This window comes from Pinus tabuliformis, chromosome 5_1 (assembly GCF_031772625.1).
Source record: "Pinus tabuliformis cultivar Carrire ecotype Pingquan chromosome 5_1, CPIR1, whole genome shotgun sequence".
In the NCBI taxonomy this organism is placed as follows: Eukaryota; Viridiplantae; Streptophyta; class Pinopsida; order Pinales; family Pinaceae; genus Pinus; species Pinus tabuliformis.
In genome coordinates, this window is record NC_142305.1 from 917871460 (window position 1) to 917882533 (window position 11074).

At 38.6% G+C, this 11074-nt stretch overlaps 1 pseudogene; it reads right to left on the reverse strand.

Moving 5' to 3' along the window:
* Nucleotides 1–3335: 3335 nt before the first annotated feature.
* LOC149167791 (putative pentatricopeptide repeat-containing protein At1g68930 pseudogene) lies at nucleotides 3336–6940 on the reverse strand (annotated as a pseudogene).
* Between the last annotated feature and the right edge of the window lie 4134 nt (nucleotides 6941–11074).

Below are 11074 nucleotides of genomic sequence, written 5' to 3' on the forward strand. Positions count from 1 at the left end.
GATCATAATAGTCTTAAACACTTCTTGGAACAAAGATTATCTTCAAAAGAGCAACAAAAATGGGTCACAAAAATGTTGGGTTATGACTTTGAAATCATCTACAAAAAAGGGAAGCAAAATGTTGTTGCAGATGCACTCCAAAAAAAGAATGAGGATGTGGAAGCATTGTTTTGTGTCATTTCTATTATCCAACCTGATTGGATAACCAAAGCAAGGGATGAATGGAAGAATGACGAAGAAGGGTGGACACTCATTCAAAAGTTGCAGCAAGATCCTAGTACATTTGATACATTTCGCTGAAAAAATGATTCATTATGGTACAAAGATTGCTTATATCATTGTAAGAATTTCCAACCCAAGAAAAAAAATATTTTGGAATTGCACACCTCCCCCTTAGGAGGGCACTCAGGATTTTTGAAAACTTACCACAGGGTCAAGAAGGAATTTTTTTGGGATGACCTTAAATCTCACATTCAGAAGTTTGTGACATAATGTTTGGTTTGCCAACGAAAACAATTAAAACCCCTAGTTTGTTACAACCTTTATTCATTCCAAGTCAGCATTGGAAGGAGATCTCAATGAATTTTATCACAGGTTTACCCAAGTATGAAGAAAAGAGTGTGATTATGGTGGTAGTTGATAGACTTACCAAGTACGCACACTTTTGTGCATTATCTCATCATTTTAAAGTCAGTACAGTTGCTACTGCATTTATGGAAACAATTCAAAAGCTACATGGAAACCCAAAGATTATTGTAAGTGACAGAAATCCCATTTTCACTGGAAATTTTTGGACAAAATTATTTTCTTGTCTTGGTACTCAACTAGCTCATAGCTCATCTTATCATCCTCAATCTGATGGACACACTGAGATAGTGAACAAATGTTTGGAAGGATATTTTCATTGCTTTATATCGAATAAACAAACACAATGGGTCAAGTGGTTACCTCTAGCTGAATGGTGGTATAATAGTTTATTCCCTACTGCAACAAAAATGACCTCTTTTATGGCACTTTATGGATATCATCTACCATTCATCACATCATCTTTAAGAGAAAATCCTAAGGTTCAAGCAGTCGAAGATCACATCAAACATCAACAACAAGTTCTCCAACTCTTTAAGGATAACCTCACTCTTGCGCATAATCGAATGAAACAACAGGCAGATCAGCATCGCAATGAAAGAAGTTTTGATGTAGGCAACGGGGTATTTTTACAAATAACTTGACTCTGGCACATAATCGAATGAAACAACAAGCATAACAACATCGCAATGAAAGGAGTTTTGATGTGGGCGATTAGGTATTTTTACGACTATAACCATACAAACAAATGTCCCTCAAGCAAGCTAAGAAGGATAATAAATTATCACCCAAGTACTATGGTAGTTACAAGGTGTTGCAAAATATTGGTACTATGACATACAAATTGGAGTTGCCTGCATCTTCCCGAGTACACCCAGTTTTCCATGTTTCATGCTTAAAGAAGTTTATTGGTGAGAAACTCTCACTTCAAACGGTGTTGCCAAAACTTGACGAAGAAGGAAAAATCATATTTAAGCCTGAAACCACCATGGAAACAACAACCCAACAGTTACGAAATCAATTATTTCAGAGTATCTCATTAGGTGGAAGAACTTACCCACTGAAGATTCCACATGGAAGGATGAGAATTTTATATAGAAACAACCAGAACTACTCAAGTGTTGAGAACAACACTATTTTGAAGGAGAGGGGCATGGTAAGTCTCTATAATACTAGTGTATTTCCCTTATTGTTATTAATGTAGCCCCCTATTGTTATTATTGTACCCTTACATTATTATTGTTATGTAGACTATATTGTGACCCCTTAGACTCCTATACATACCAAGGAGGTCTTATCATTTGAATCATTCACGAATTGTTCATTTATGTAATGTAAAGTTGGTTTCCCCCTCGAAGAGGATAATTTTTAAGTCGTTGATCTATCTTTTTGTGAATTGGTTGCATAACACTAGATGCTACATTTAATCCTCAACCCTTTCGAAACCCACATCATGCCCCACAACCATTTTATCCTTGTCTTGCTTGACCTTCATAAATTTTTTATTTCCCCAAATTGTAGCAACAGCTAAATCTTCCTTTATCTTTGGAATTTCCAATTAAGGAGGAATTGAAACTAAGACTTTAACATTGGAATTAGGATCAAGCCTTGATACCTCCTATCTCGAGGTTTCAAGGATTGGCTAAGGAGTTGCAAATTTGTTTGTAAATGGAAACATAATGGCTCCTCATTTGTAACTTTAACTCCAAAGCCTAGAATGATTACCCCTCTAGGATGGGACCTCCATCTATCACTAGTGCTCTAGGATTTGAAAAAAGTACAAGGTTATACTCTTCCACATTGAAGTTGGTACTAAGAGAATTGGCAGCCTTGTCCCCTGTCACTGAAGAGGCTCGGGGTCGAGTCGGAGGGACCGCCCTTATACTCCTAAACCTAACAAAATCACCCACAAGCATGCTAGGTAGGTTAAATGAGTTTCAAACTTGGGTGGGGTGCCAATATTGATTAGCAAACACTTTTCGCTTTGGGACGTCCATCGTTCGACCTAACTTGATGGGCTCTAGAGGTACAAACCTTACCTTAACTCTCCCCACCCTCGAAAGGTTTACACCTAAAGGGATTTCATCTCTCCCAACACTTGATTGGTCTAGGATTAAGATGGATCTGGGTTGGTTATGCCTAAATTGTTTGATAAACCTATTCAAGAAAGTCAATGCTTATAGAATTAAAACAAAAGGAAACAATGACACATATACATAATATACACAAAGATCTACAACGGAAACCTTTAGCCAAGATAACAAAAAGCTCTGAGCTTGTCACTTTCTCATTGTATTAACAAAAGCAGTTTACAATACAATATATAGGCATTCTGCAACCCCGTTCAACATTAATCCACAAAATGGTATTAAATTACAATGGGTATAAAACCATGGGTTAAAACCCATAAATACACCTATAATGGCCTCCACAAAATAAGGATCAAATCCTCCCGGAAGGATCAAATCCTCCCGGATTGCAACCATGTTCCCTGCAAAAGCATGTCTAGGTGCACAGGTCTATACCTGCAAAGGTTACAATATATCCAACAATGCCCAATTCACGTTGTTTTTCATAGGTGCTTTTTCATATAAAAACGAATTCTAGCCCTATTAATGGGCACCTCAAAGAATTAGTTTCTGCCATATGGTTATTTGATTCCTTTATTTCCCTAATGCATGGTTTCCCACCTAGTTTTCAGCAGGTAGGATGTTGTGTGACACCTCAAAGAATTAGTTTCTGCCATATGGTTATTTGATTCCTTTATTTCCCTAATGCATGGTTTCCCACCTAGTTTTCAGCAGGTAGGATGTTGTGTGACATTGAATGTTTTTCCATGTATTTTAGACGTATGTCTAGTGTCTCTTCTATCCGAGTGTTCATGGTAAAACTACCTAAATTATTTAATCAGTTTTCCTCTAAAGTCCTGCAACATGCAACTTGGTTTTCTCAAGGAAAAATTATCTTTACTAATCATCCATCCCCATAGCTCTAAAAAATACTGCACCTTTTAGTTGATACTCCTCTTGGTCCAACCCCTGTAAAAACCAACTGTCCGAGGTGCCAAAAAAATCGTTAACATCTTCCGCTCTACAAAATTAATAGCCAAATCTAGTTAAAGGAAAACTTCTGTTGTGGCTTGTTCAGCAGTTTGTTTGGAATCACCAATAATCCCCACAAGAACACAAGCCATCCTTGAAATGATGAAAGCGATTGTTGTCCCTTAAAATAATTTCTCGATCCACAATCTTGGAAATGAACTTGGTATAAGTGTGACAGTCACCACATACCCGAAGGTTTTTCACAATTCGGATCCGTGTTTTGGGAAGGGTGTTGATAAGCCCAAAAGCAATTGCCAACTTCTCACTGTGATAACTGAGCATGTGCTCCTTCTGCTCCTCCTCCACATCATGCAGAACAAAGTTTGTGGAAGGTACATATCCTTCCATCTCTATCTGCGCAGCTAATTTTCTCAGCATTGCATAAATATCTTCTGTTTGAGGATGTGATCTGTCTGCGACCAGGAAAACATGCATTCTGCTTTTGATCTCTATCCAGCTGCACCCTGGCTTCTTCTTGAGGTCTCTCAGCTTCATTAGTTTTCTCACGTTTGCTACATCATCCCACCTGCCAGCCACAGCATAAATGTTTGACAATAAAATGTATGGTGCAGAATTTTGAGGCTCCAAAACCAAAAGTCTTTCTGCAGCAGATTTTCCAAGTTCCACATTGCCATGGATTCTGCAGGCACCAAGCAATGCCCCCCACACAACAGCATCCGGCTCAAATGGCATGTTATTGACAAGGTTCTCTGCCTCATTCAGCCAGCCAGCACGGCCAAGAAGATCTATCAAGCAGGCATAGTGTTCAGCATTTGGAGTAATGCAATGGTTTTGACTCATGGAATTAAAGTAATGGCGGCCTTCATCTACAAGGCCTCCATGGCTGCAAGCAGAGAGAACACCAATAAAAGTGATCTTATCTGGTTTCATCCCTGCTTCTTGCATCCGATCAAAGAGTTGGAGTGCGTCTTTTGCATACCCATGTTGTGCATATGCAACAATGAGAGCAGTCCATGAGACAACATCTTTATCAGGCATTTTCTCAAATACATTGTGCCCATCCTCTAAGCTTCCAGACTTTGAATATGTCGTAATAAGGGCATTTCCCACAGATAAATATGCCTGAAATCCACCTTTGACAATGCCGGCATGAACCTGCTGGCCCTGCTGCAGAGCTGCAAGGGAAGCACAGGCACTGAGAGCAGCAGTAAAAGTGAACTGGTCCGCTTCCAAATTTGTGCTTTGCATTCGGCAAAATATTTCTAACGCCTCTTCGACACATCCATTCAGGGCATATCCTGCAATCATTGTATTCCACGAGACAATATTACGTTGATACATTCTTTCAAACAATTGACTTGCACTGTCTACACTCGCGCACTTGGAGTACATGTCAACAAGAGCAGTAGCAACAAAGATATCGGACTCAAAACCATTTCTGATAATGCAAGCATGTACCTGATTACCCTGTTCCAAATCTGAAAGGGTAGCACATGCACTGAGAATGCTGGTGAAAGTAAAGTGGTCCAGCCTCTTGCCTGCCCTTTGCATCTGGCAAAACAGTTTCAACGCTTCCACTCCACAATGATTGTATTCGTATCCTGTTATCATTGCATTCCACAAGACCGCATCATGTTTATCTAATCTGTCAAAAACCTGGCGCGCATTTGCTATGGACCTACATTGAGCATACATATCTATTAGCGAACTCCCTACAAAAACATTCGATTCATAACCAATTTTGACAACTTGGGCATGCACCTGCTGGCCCTGTTGTGAAGACACGAGGTTGGCACAAACACCAAGAACACCTGCAAATGTGATCCGATCGGCTTTCACGCCTAATCTTTGCATTTGAGAAAAGAGGTCTAGCGCCGCTTCATCTTGTCCACTCTGAACATGTCCTACAATAATCGAATTCCAAGAAACTACTTCTTGTTGAGGCATTTTGTCAAACACATCACGTGCATTGACTACACTTCCGCACCTGCTATATGCTGCAACCATTGCATTCCAACTAACCACATTTCGTCGGGGCATTTCGTCAAACACTTGGCGTGCATCCTCAACATTCTGGCATTTAGCATACATATCTACAAGGGCATTAGCCAGAAAGGCATTGGCATTGAAACCGCACCTGGTGATCAAACCATGGAGCTGTTTGCCATAGTCCAGGGCTTGTAGGGCTGCACACGCTTTAAGAAGGGTAGACATCGTAAAGTGGTTGGGATGGATGGCTTCCATTTGCTGCATCTGGAGGAAGAGCTTGAAGGCGGCCTCCTCCTGCCTGTGATTGACATACTTACCCATCATCCCATTCCATAGCACCTCGTCTCCCCCATTCTCCTTCCCGGTCACTGTGTTGAACACTCTGCGAGCGCTCTCAAGGGTTCCACATTTGGCATACATGTCCACCAAAGCGCTTCCCACGAAGGCATTACACTCGTATCCAGTCGTTATAATGTGACTGTGAAGCTGGTGTCCCTCTTCCACGTTATCACAAACCCCCAACACGCTTGCAAATGTGATACGCCCTGCCTCCTCCTTCCCCGCCATCCGCCTGTATAGCCTCAGCGCTTCTTTCCCATTCCCATTCTCTGCGTATCCTCCAATTATAGAATTCCAAGAAACCAAATCTCTCTCCGGCATTCTCTCGAACATCCACCTTGCATCGTCTATGTTGCCAAATTTGCTGTAGCCAGCAATCATATTATTCCAGGAGAATACATTCCGAGTGGGCATTCTGTCAAACAAATGCTGCGCTTCCTCCATACATTCACATCTGGCGTACAAGGCGAGGAGTTGATTTGCGAGAAACATGTCCCACTCATTTTCGCTGATTATGATATGAGCGTGAATCTGCTTTCCTTCAGCCAAGGATTTCACCTGGATGCACCGTTGCAGAAGCTTGCTGAGTCTCACACCCAAATGGCCTCCCCCACCAAACATATTCAGCCAATGCCAATGCCAATGCCATATATGCCATTCAATTCATTCCATTACCGGTTTCGTCCACAAACCCAGTCACAGAAACCCTTATAAAATGTGTTCGTCCAACACCAAAACGCCGTCCAGATATATCAAGGAAAACGCAGTACAAATCGATCAATCGATTAGTATTGAGAGATTGTTTGATGTACTGCTCATAGTGTAGTGTTGTTGTGCTAAATTGAACGGATTTCGGCACTGGAGTCAAAGACAGTACCCAAATGATAGTTATTCAACATTATGGTCAGAGTTACTGCTCAATTCCACGTTCATAGTTGTGTTTATTTTATTTTGCTCGAAAACTTTGGGTGTGAATTTCTTGGCCGGTAATATTCGGTTTTTAAAAAAGAAAAAAAAGTCTATTGAAAATACCTCGGTTGTGAATTTCGAGTGTGATATTAGGAAAAAATAAAATAAAAAATTAGCAAAGAAAATAATATTCAATATAAAAAAATAGTATTCAATAATTATACTTTAAGAAAAAATTCAAAAGAAAACAGTGTTCAATAATAATTTCAAGTTTTAACATGTTTGTTGTTTTTTAATACACCCTGAAAATTTATCATTTGGATTATTAGTATTATTATTAATTACATAAAGTTTAAGAAAATATTAAAAATTATATGATTGAGTTTTATAAAAATATTCTAAAACATTGAAGGTTTTTAAAAACATTCTAAAACATTTAGAGGATGTGTTTTTGGCATTCTCTCCCATTATGTGCTTTAACACAAAGTAACGTTCTTCCAACTGTCCACAATGGTTCCAAAAGGTAGTCTTCAAATTGGGTTATATTTTAATAGGTTTGTGTAAGTTAAGTGAAAGTTAATAGTATGAGGTTTAAGAAATAGGATTATATGCTAAAAATTAAGTCTTCATGTTTATAGTTTAATCTTAGTTAAATTTTATTTTTAAGAGTTAATGGTACATGATTTTTAATATTTATTTTATCAATAGAAATAGTAGATTTTTCACTTATCACTGAGTAAGGTTGAGGTTGAGTTGAAAGAATTGCTTTTTATACTACTAATCTCAATGCAACCATTTATAAGTACACTAGGTAATTTAATCGAGTTTAGAAACTAGGATTATATTTTAATAGAGTTGTGTAAGTTAAGTGAAAGTTATGTTGAGAAATCTAGGGCAGACGGGTTAGGTGATTTCTCTTACTTTGATAACTGCTTGTGATGTCTTTTTACTTATCTTGATTAGATTCTTCTTCACCTTGAATATTATTATGTTCTTTTCATCAAGAAGCTACCAAACCATAAAGAACAATGAAACAATAGGACACATGATATAGGTGATCAGCCAGGGCAAAAACCTCTCCAACTGAGAGGGAAACCCGCAAGAATTCTTCTCTTCTTATAAAACTTCAATTGGCGAATTCTGAGACCTATGACTCTCCAAGACCAAGTCAACACTATATTTCTTTCTAACAACTTCTGCAATTTCGATCCTTAGTAGCCTCTTCTGCAACTTTGACCTACCCAACAAATTCTTCTGCAACTTTGACTTGCCCAACAAATTCTTCCACAACTTTGACCTACCCAACAAATTCTTTTGCAACTTTGACTTGCCTAGCAAATTCTTCTGCAACTTCAATCTGGCAATTTCTTCCTAGCACTTCGACTTTCCCAACAGCACTTCGACTTGCCTAGCAGCACTTCGACTTTCCCAGTAACTATAGAAACCCTAACACAAGAGAGAGAGAGGCCCAAAAAGTTCGATCTTTCTCCTCTTCTTCTTTTTCTTCTTCTTCTTTTTCTTCCTTTACCAACTTCTATCTTGAGGAGATCAAACTTGCTTGAGTGTGTGTCCAAATGAGGTCGAGCTCCTTCTTATATATAGGCTTTTGAGGGGTACGAATTGCTATCTTTAGGTTGACTTGTCCCTTCATGTAGGCCGACTTGAACTTTGCATCATTAAGAGGTCTTGGAGGATCTTTTGACTCAAATAAAATATTTTTACAATATGTAAAATGCCCAAATGGGTATTTCATACATGATAATGACTCTTGACTTGTAGACTCAATGACAAGCCCTAAAATCTCTCAATGGGAGCTTGAACTAAAAATAAATTTCCTTGAGCATGAAACTCGTGCCTTAAGAATAACAATAATAAATTTATTTTTCTCCTTTAATTAAATACATAAAATCATGATTACATATGTCATTATGAAGATCGAACCTACTTACATATTTCAACAATCCATCTTAACTAGGGAGGTATTCATAATCCATACAAGGTACTTGGACATTCTCAATCTGAAGAATTCTCATAAGAAGAGACGGATTGGTAAGCCATCTATTTGTATTATATCAACCAGCATTGTCACATAACAAGGCCTTGACTAACAACTCTATCTCTCCACAATATCAAGCACAATGCTAGTGAGACCAATGACTGAGTGACACAATCACCATTGTCTCTCAAGGCACATACCCCACTCAGGTGTTCACAGAGTATGTCCTTCCAGGACTATTCTTATCTTGGATTCCCAGTCCTCGAAGAATATCGGTCCTCTTCGATTACTCTTATCTTGGATGCTCTGCCACATCCTCAAAGAGTATCGACTGCCAAATGCTTACCCAAACCTCCATGATTTCTTCACAATATGAAGACAAGAATGATGTGTGTCTCTCTCCCTCTCAACCGTGAGGATATACCCATTCCTATATAGGAATGTGCCCATTCATATAAAAGGAATGTACCCAAGCTCCCTCTTATCCAGAGACTTGCCCAAGATCCCTCTTAACTAGGGACTTGTTTCCAACAGCTTTCTGCTCTTGGTGGAGATCATGTGACTATCCGCTGCTTGTGGGGCTCCTTCTTTTGATTTTATGAATTTCATCCATTTTCATTATGGAGCCTTCATCAGCCATATGGCATTGACCATCCATCACTTTCCTTCACGAACCATATTAATCATGTCATCCTTCTTTTCCTCAGAAAATGATCTTCTAGTCCACATTTGGCTTTTCTTCATACTGCTACCTCTTCCAAGTCATGCTTCTTTTAGGATATTCCATACAACCACATGATTTCTAGTTGTAGATGGCATCTACAACAATCTTTCGGTAGCCCTATATCAACCCATTTAGATGTTCAAAAATCAAACAATGAACATCAAATCATAATTAACTTTTGTGATGGAATTTCATCATGACATCTTGCTTGCTTGCAACATCCTGCATATTCATAAACACATCTCCAAGACTTCACATGTCAAGGGCCCCCTTTCTTTACATACTTTATCACAATCTTTTTATCTATGGAGATGTCATGATCAATTCTTCTAGTCATCGGATGTTTACTTCATGTGAACGTAGTTGCATCTTTCACAATCTCTTCTTTCTTTCTTCACACATAGCTTCCTAGGAACTCATAGTTCCTTCATCTTTGTCAACCACCTCATATTCCATATGAGGACATATTGTGTTGATTTCATCGTATCAATATGTGAACCACGCCTTCATGCATCTTTTCAAAGGAAGACATCATTTTTCTTTGATCATGCTCACAAGGTAGAGCATTTACCCATAATGTTTGCAACTATATGATGACATGACTTAATCTAGCAAATATATACATACCTCTTTTCACTTTTTGGTAATCTAGACTTCCTTCAGCGACATCCTTTGATTGAGAGTACTTCAATTATCTTCACCTATTGCATCCCTCTATCACCATACCATCATCCTTCTAAACAATGTATCCCACATAGGGTGGAATCATCAGTGAGACACTTGCTTCTTCCAAGTAGAGGTGAACCTTCTAATGAAGATTCCAACGAAAGATCTTGATTATCCTCATCCTACAAATGCTCCTTCCAAATGGTGATGATGTGTGATGAAATCCTTTTATCATGCTAGATGACTTTCTTTTGATCATATGTACTATGTATTATCTCAATGAGGTTGTCAAGAGCTACTTCATTTTATATGATGACTACTACATCCCTGCAAACTTCTACTTCAACTATTCTTTCAATCTTTTCTAATGATGTCATGAGATCTTTCTTCCATGGTATGCTTCTAATACAATGCCATATTCTATTATGATGCATCATATCATACCTACAATGCCTCTTGCCATGATAGCTGTTATTTACAGAACTTAAAATAACTTAGTGAAGGAGATTATCTCAGTCATAGTAGAGATTTCTCACTTCCTCCTTCTTTGATTTCTTCTTCTTGGGTTCTTCTACTTCTTTGGTGATATGAGCTTCTTCCCTTCCTCTTTTTTTGTTGTCCTTATATTGACAGTGTTGGGCCTGCCAACATTCAAGGGGGTCTCCTTGATATGCAGTCCCAACTAAACCTCACACCATTTGGGATAGGAGCACCATCTAGAATATGACTCGATTGTCGTCTACTTAAAGATAAGCCTTGGATTTAGCTATCAGCAAGAGATATAGTTGCATATGTGCCCTCGAA